Below are 9,196 nucleotides of genomic sequence, written 5' to 3'. Positions count from 1 at the left end.
ATGGGGGACTTTTGGGATAGCATTGAAAATGTAAACGAGGAAAATACCTAATAAAAAATAAATTAAAAAAAAAAACAGTTCTCGAACAGTAAGGATGCATGGTACTTTTGTGTACAGTTGTGGCGGCCTCTGTACAGGCTGTAGCTGTAGCAGTCTCTTCTGAGGGTCTTGTCTGGTCATTTCCTTTATGGGTGCTGTGTTGGGGTTGGCACTGAGGCTCCCGTTGGATTCTGACATTCACAATTATTTAGCAGTCTTTCCAGTCTTCACCGCTGTATGAACAGCACCTTGATCAATAATAGGTCAGTGATAAACATTTGTTGAGGGATAACTGAATTAATCTACTCTGGCTTCACAAACCTCTAGCAATTTTCTGTTTTCAAAAAGTCAGAGAGACCAAAGCAGGCAGATAGCTGACCCCTTTACAGTTAGGTCATGAATGTGGGCAGTCCAGATCCAGATTTTACTAATTTACAAAAAAGATGAGTCTTTTAAGCAGCGGTTAGATCATGAGGTTCCTCTGAAGGAGGCAATTCAGACCGCTATACAGAGATTCCCTCAGCATTTGGCTAGCGTACCCTCTGCTTTCCATGAAAGCAGGAAGCACACCAGACAACCCAACCTGTCAGTGCCTTCTTCCTGGCTGCTCAGGCTCCTAAACTGTGAGAAAGTAAGTTTGGGTTTTGGCTTTTCACTTAAGGACTCGGTTTGAAGTATTCTGTCACAGCAGCGCTAAGCAGAGCTGGGTACCGTTGTGCATGTTAGCCTCCTAACATGGTTATTAACAGGTTGGCATGGTATGCATCGCCTGACAATTCCTCTTCATCAGAGGCTTGATTATCTCGATTGATTGGATGCTATTTAATTTTAGAATTATGAATTATTAATATGTTGATAGTGGTGGTGAATTTCCATTGATGAGGTTTAAAAATCACTTAACCTAGTGCACTCTCTTCCCAGGCTAAGATTTTATTTTTTTATTATAAATAAAATATTAACGGAACACAGTCATGCACATTCATTCACATATTCATTATCCATGGCTATTTTCCTGCCTCAATTTCAGAGCAGTTGAAACAGTAGTGTTCTATAACATAAAATGTATGTTTGAAAAAAACAAAACAAAACAAAGCTGGAACAAGTTTCCTATGAAAACTGACACCATGAGACAATTTTTGCCTGTGTTCCATCTCCCCCCCCCCTTCTCTACTAGAAGGATTCTGAAATGTTCAGGATGAAGCAGAAGGATACGGGGAGCCAGCATCCGTCCCTGCTAACTGCTTGGGTCTATCAGCTGCTGCCCCTTGCTTATTATCTCCCTGACCCAAAAGCCAGAGAGAAATTAAGGAGTGATAGGGGATGCGATGTCTGGAGTTACTGGAATGACTTCTGGCAAAATAATTTGGAGGGGGAAAAAATCTAAAATGTCACTTTTCAGTAAAATGTCCCACAAATATAAGTCTAGAAGCTAACAGACTGCTTGTCATGTATAAGTCCTAGTGAATCCAGTCACCTCTGAAAGATGATCCAGGATTGGTCTTGGCGATCACTTCTGCAACAGCATATTTCTCTTAAGGTTGGGCCTGTCACTTAGACTCTTGGATTTTTTAATTAAAATACATGAAAGATGGGGCTAGGGATATAGTTCGGTGTTTGCCTCTTATGCACAGTGCTCTGGGTCCAATCCCTACTATGGCTATCCTCCCTCTCCCCAAAGAAAATCCAAAGATATTTTCATGCCCCAAGTCAGGTCAATACATTGCCTCCCTCTTTGCTATCTGTTCTTATTCCCCCTACACACAACAGATCCTTTGTGTGTTCTTAAACACGGCCGTGGTGACTACTAGTGGACACGTTCGGAATGTTTAACATAGAAAACCTATGACCTTTTCCATTACTGCCCCAAATATCGAAACATTTAGAAGCAAACCTGTGTGGAGGTGAGTGCTGTGCATTTCATGTTTATTGTTCTATGTCAAGAATACCTATTGTGAAGGCTTTATTCAGTGGACGGTTCACTTCCCTTCCACCAGCTCGAGTGAGAGAAGTTCCCAGGGCTCAGAAGGAACAATGCACAATGCCCGTACTTCCCCATGGAAGAGTCCCATGAAAGCCTGAAGCACTTTTTATAGAATTTGTTTGTTTGACCTTCCCTAATTACTCTGTGACATAGAACGTCTAATTGCTCTTTCTTCCCTCCCCTGGTTGCTACTCGGTTGCCATGGCACAGATCACAGCACAGGAGGTGCTCAACACAATCATCCTTAGTTCCCTTGGTGGATTAGTTCCATGACCTCAGACAGATCCCAAAATTCCAGGATGCTCAGGTGCCTATATAACATGGTATGGCATTGACATCTAACCTACGTACATCCTCCTGTGTGCACACATCTTTTCTGCTTTATTTATTGTATTTAGTACAATGTATAGAGCTGTGTGATTTGGGGTATAATGACAAGAAAGGAGTCAGCCCATGTCCAGTGCTAATGACACTTTGCATAGGTATCTTTGGTGTAGGCTGGTTATATACAAGGGTGAAGAACACACAGATACTGAGAACTGTATGGTTATTGAGTTCAGCAAATGCCCTCAGTCCTCTTTCCTGATTGGACTGTGACTTGTTCTCCTTGCAATGTCTCTCTGTCCCTTTTCTCACTATTTGGTTGCAAAACTTCTGTCTTAGTCGGGGTTTCTATTCCTGGACAAAACATCATGACCAAGAAGCAGTTGGGGAGGAAAGGGTGTATTCGGCTTACACTTCCATACTGCTGTTCATCACCAAGGAAGTCAGGACTGGGACTTAAGCAGGTCAGAAAGCAGGAGCTGATGCAGAGGCCATGGAAGGATGTTCTTTACTGGCTTGCTTCCCCTGGCTTGCTCAGCCTGCTCTCTTATAGAACCAAGACTACCAGCCCAGAGATGGCACCACCCACAAGGGGCCTTCCCCCTTGATCACTAATTGAGAAAATGCCTTACAGTTGGATCTCATGGAGGCATTTCCTCAACTGAAGCTCCTTTCTCTGTAATAACTCCAGCTGTGTCAAGTTGACACAAAACTAGCCAGTACAACCTCCCTCTGTCCAATCTGTCTTAGTAACAGAGCACTGGGGCTGCTGGAACTCCATGCCACCTCTCTCAGAGTGCCAGGAAACTTACAACTCCCCTGGGCTACCTGCAGTGAGTGTCTGATTTAGGAATTTAAGAATTCTACACTCTTATCCATAGGTTCTCTCTGCTCCTGGGGCACCTGGTCTGAGACACTGAGTGACTGGGTGCATACACTGTAAGGTTTCACACAAACTCAAATTCCCTTGAAAATGTCTCAATGATAACAAATTCTTCCATCCCCTTTCTCTCCATTCTATTCAAAGCAATAAAGGATTGAGACTTACCACCTGGATCTGTGCTACAATTAAATACCAAGAGAACATTTTTTTTTTGAAGGGATCAGTTTCATACGTAATTTCAAAAACAGTAATTATAAACCAGTTGGGGGAAGTTAGGCTCCTTCGGATTAAGCTTATGATTTGAAAACCCTTGCTCTTTTACCAGTAGAAATATAACCTGGGACATTTTCAACGAATTGGCTTTGAATCTGTCTGCTTCTCACAGCTTCCTGCTGACACCTTCATTTCTTAGTCAAAACGTAGGTAAAATAAGTTTACTTTGTGGCCTCCAGAGCATTGTTAGCAAAGCTGCACACACATTTGCATGGCTAATTTTGATTAATTCTCACTCTCTCTGAATACCACATTTGCTCTGTAAATGCCACCTCTAGGTTTGAGTTGTCTCCAGCAGTCCACAATGACTTGCTTTTTATTCAAGATGTCTCCAGACATTTAATATAGCTCCAAGCTTCTCCAGGTAATTCAAATTGTTTAAAATATCTTTCCTTTTTTTTCAATTTAATTTTTAAGTTAAATTGCACTTCTTATGAAAGGAATTATTCCTACTATTGGTCCCTGAAGACACTAGATGACATGATTCAATCATTCCGGCTCAAGGGCTTCCCTGTCACTAGGTGGGACACCCTGCCACTCCCTGTGATTCAGAGCTAGGAAGTCACTGAAACTGAGAACTGACGTGAGCCAGCTTAGTAATTTCAAAGTGCTTGGGATCCAGGACTAAAGGAAGTTGTTTGGAAGGAAATGTTTATAATAGTATTTACATATTTTGTTTCCTATTTTTCTCATTAATGCAAAGTTATAAGCAGGTCAGTCAGCTAGCTCAATGAGTAAAGGCTTAAGCCTGGCCACTTGAATTTGATGCTTTGATCTCTGAAACACATGAAAGGTAAAAAGAGAGAGCCAATTCCACAAAGTTTTCCTTTGATATTTACATATACTCCATGGCAGGAACATATGCATGTACACACACATATACACAACACACACACATACAACACATACACACACATACAAACCACACACCACATACACATACACTATATACACACATACATACACTCACACACACATACACACACTCACACATACTCATACACACACTCACATACTTACACATATACATACTCACACACATACATGCTCACACATACTGTCTCTCACACACACATATACATATGCACATTCACATACACTCTCTCTTACACCCACACTCACAAATAACAAACTAAAAATAAAAAATATAGGTATATCTAGAAATTATTGCTATATGTCACATAAATTTGCCTACCTTTACACATATGCATACTGTATACAAACAGCCATTAGTAAGGCAAGCTGTAGGTAGGACCTGTTTCACACAAGCAATCTTACCTTTACCCTTAAGATTCTCATCTTTTCGTGAGCCTATAACCAAGATATATAGATTTAAGACTTATTGGAGGCATTTTCAGGAAACTGGGTCACAAGGTACAGAATTACATCAAGATTTCTTTTCATTTACTCTTCTTGTAATTTGACAAACACTGGCTAAAAATATCCAGGCCTCTCACAACCGAGAACACCATGGCTCTTAAAGCTTGAGAAGAACACGTTGACTCAGAAATGCCATATAAGTGTTTTTAATTGGATTAGTCTTTTGTTTTAACTAATATCACTTACTTCTTTAATTTTTTGGCACACATCTTGTCACCAACCACAGTGACTCATGTCAAAAGTGATTTGTTCACGGAGCAACCCCATCTCCCTGGGAGTTGCACATCAGAGGGGAAAGTGTTAGAGTGACTGATGCTGGAGGAAAAAGGAACCTTAGTTGGCTGATCTCCACAAAGGTGAGGTGGGGGTGGGGGGCTCTGGAGAGCCAGGAAAGCTACTCTTTCTCTCACTTCCCATCCAAGCCCAAGGCTTCAAATCAAAGAGGAAAATCCATGGTGTTGTGCCCTGTCATATTATCATTTAGCCATAACCTGATGACCATGAACTTCAGGTCTTCTACTAGTCTTCCCAAACTACGGTAGATTGCTCATAGTAACTTCCTAGGGTGATGGATAGAGGACACCACAGAAGGAAGAGCAAACTGATGGGTGGGGTACATCACCCTAAAGCAGGGGACAGAGTGGAACATGATAGAGTTCTTCTAACGTACCTGGAAAATTCCACAGTCACTACTTTTGTTTTGGAGATAGGATCAGATCTCAGATATACAAGGTTGACTTTGAACTTCTGATTGTCCTGTTTCCACTTCCCAGTGCGATTCACAGTCATAAACTACCAAGCCCAGCTTCACGTGGGGCTGGAGGTTGAACCCAGGACTTTCTGCATGACAAGTGAGTGCTCTACCAACCATGCTGTATCACCAGGTCCCAGTTGCACTATTGTAGACCTGGACGTTTTTGTCAGGTTTAGGACACAAATGGTCCCACTGTACTGAGTTATAATAAACGACCACCACCAGGTCCATCAGTTAGAATCAGGAGATTGCTCACCAGCTGGGGTATGCACTCTAGACATTTCATGGACCAGCAAGTAACTCAACAGCTTACATTTTAAGTTTTCAGACATTGCTTTTCCCATTCTTGAAGGTAGATATTACCATTAATATTGTCATGCATGATTAAATGGGGAGGGAGAAAGTGGACAATAGAGGAATAAAAGATGCAAGGCGATCAAGTTGTCACTGTGTAACAAATCTATCAATCTGAACTGGAGTTTTTGCTGTGGGACACGATGAAATGGACATGGTTCAAGTATTATTTTAGAGTTAAAACCAACCAAACCTGGGGTCCGTTTGGTGTGGTTCTTGAGGAACAGGATATGGAGAACCTCTAGGTTCTGCCATGCCCATCTGGACTGAGGTTGGTACAATAGACTACACGGGAAACACAGGAGGAGGAGAGGGTCTGAGAGTGGGGCTTGGTGCATTCAACTTTTGGATCATTGATTCTGAGAGGCCTGTGGTACACCCCAGCAAATCTCCAGGACACTGCTGTGAATCCTGAAGGGGTAGATAGCTATGTGAGAACAGATGCACTACATTCTCCCTTGTTCTCAGCAGCCACAGAAGCCTCTTAACGATGGCTGGCTGAATGTGGATTAAGTGCATGAGAGCAGAGGTATACATCTTCCATGGAGCACACATCCAAGAAAAGATGAGGCTCAATGTTGATTAATAAATAGTGCACATTATGTTGTCTGTGACATCCTCAACAGCAATGGTCCCTGTGTGGACAATTATCCTGACACTAGGAACCACTATTTTGCTGAAATTGAAACCTCATGAACCCTGAAAACCATTCTGATGGTATTTGGTAGGGAAAGGATAGCAATATTTTGGTGTTAAATCATGAATAGAACAATTTGATCAATCAATAACCTTCGGATTAGAAGCAACAGTGTATCCTCTACAAACTCACTTCAAAGTGGATGTGTTGGCAGATCCATTTATACTAGTCTCAGAAACAAAACTTGGTCACACACGCGCGCGCGCGCGCACACACACACACACACACACACACACACCTTAAGGAAATGAAAAAGGATATTCACAAAACCATAGTTAGTCCAGCACACTGGATGCCATGGTTTATGTTCTAAGGCAGAAAAGGAGTCACTAGATACCAAGAAGAATGGAGTTTGAAGCACAGATCCTGAAAACTACTTAGCAGCACAGGTATGACTAAACCCAGGCAGAGGCAACACAGATGCAGGAGCCTCCCCTCACTCACTATAGACATCTTCACTTATTACCTCATCAGAGCGGTTCTTTCCAATCGATTCACCTGATTAGAAGTGGCAACCCCTTCTATCATTCTCTTTGTACCCTCTTACTGTTTCATTTTTCTTCCAAGGACTTTCTTCATTTTATATATATATATATATATATATATATATATATATATATATAAAACACATATTAAATATATAATATAAATTATAATTCTTACATATAAATAATATAATAAAGCACATATATGGCTTTAATCTTTTTCTACAGCCATCTCTCTGTATCTCTATTATCTATGAGGTACGAAATCAATGAGATAACAGACGTGGAGGCAACTGTAAAAAAATATTAAGGCCAATTAGGAAGAACTTGGAGACAAATGTGGGTGGTGGGAAGGAGAACGCCTAAAAGATCATGCCAGCTTCTAGCTCAGTTGTTTAGGTTGATGTTGAATGTCATCAACCAAGAGAAGTAGAACAGGTTTGAGAGGAAATGAGGCATCAAGTAAGTAGAGACTGTGTGCAGTTTTGGTCTTAATCATATTCAAGTTGCTTTTAAGGGGAGTAGTTCAATGTGCAGCCAGAAATGTGGATAGATTATGGGTTGTTGCTATTGTTGGCTTAGGTTTTTTTGTTTTTTGTTGTTTTGTTTTGTTTTTGCAATGGGGTGGGGTCTCACATAGCCCACACTGGCCTTGAAATCATTATGTAGCAGAAATGAGCTTGAATTTTTAATTCTCTGATTTCCATTGCTCTAGAGGTGAATTTACACATGCGCAGAGCCAGGCTTGGTTGGGACGCTACAACTTGCCATATAGAGATCACCTGATTTCAAATTCCAGGCAAAACTATGTGATGTTCTGGAAAAATGCTTGAAAGGAGAAGAAAGCAGAGACTCTGCCATCAGGAAGCAAGTTTTCTCTGAGGAGTGGGCAGTGAAAAGAGCCACAGGACTTCATGGAGGCCTCAGAACAGAAGGAAACCAGAGAGGGCTGGCACGTGTGGCTCCAGACAGTATCCTTGCTTTCTCTTTTGTTTGTTGTTTTGTTTTTTCTTTTTTTTTTAAGATTTATTGATTGTTATATGTAAGTATACTGTAGCTGTCTTCAGGCACACCAGAAGAGGACATCAGATCTCATCATTATGGATGGCTGTGAGCCACCATGTGGTTGCTGGGATTTGAACTCAGGGCCTTCAGAAGAACAGTCAGTGCTCTTAACCACTGAGACATCTCTCCAGCCCCCTTGTTTTTTCAAGACAGAGTTTCTTTGTGTATCCCTGGAAGTATCTCTGCAGACCAGGCTGGCCTTGAACTCGCAGAGATATGCCTGCCTCTGCCTCCTAAGTAAAGGATTAAACACATGCCCAGATGTGTTTTAATTGAGTACATGGCCAATGATTCAGGTGCAGTAGAAGGATGTCATAGAAGGGCTGGTGAGGGAATCCAAAGATAATTTCTACAATACCCCAATGGAACTCTTATTTAGCATTGCATACAAGTTACAGAATTGCTTCAATCTCTGTATCTTGTTTCCATTTAAATGTCTCCTTCTGAACTTAGATCTAGAGGGAAGAAATCTATTTTGGAAGTTGGCAAGCTCTGCTATCTCCATGAACAGACATGTTCAAGTCAAAGTGTAATATCCAAGTTGTTTTAATAACACCACTCTGGCAACTCCATGTGCAGATCACTAGTGTGTAGTCTCTACCCACTAAGCTGCTATCTTCGATAACTAATGGGAATAATATGTGGAGTCATTGTTTTGAGTATGATTTACAGATAGGCTAGTTTGATTGTCATTGATTGAAGTAAATGGAACATTTCCAGGTTGTTTACCAGTGATTCCCTTGAATCTGGGCTAAAGGTGGTAAGATGGTTTCAGAGTTGAAGCCATCTTTTTTTTCTCCTCTGCTCTCTCATAGCTCACCTATGTCCACTCTTGCCTCACAGGGATGTCCTGTCTCGCTGCTGAAACTGCTGTATCCACATCAGAATGAAATACTTCGTCACTAAGGTCAATAAACTCTGGATTCTGCTTTCCCCTCCCTCCATCCCCACCCCCACCCCC

The sequence above is a fragment of the Mus caroli genome, chromosome 12 (assembly GCF_900094665.2).
Source record: "Mus caroli chromosome 12, CAROLI_EIJ_v1.1, whole genome shotgun sequence".
NCBI classification, from domain to species: domain Eukaryota; kingdom Metazoa; phylum Chordata; class Mammalia; order Rodentia; family Muridae; genus Mus; species Mus caroli.
The sequence above is the reverse complement of the archived record's forward strand: the minus strand, read 5'-3'. Positions refer to the sequence as shown.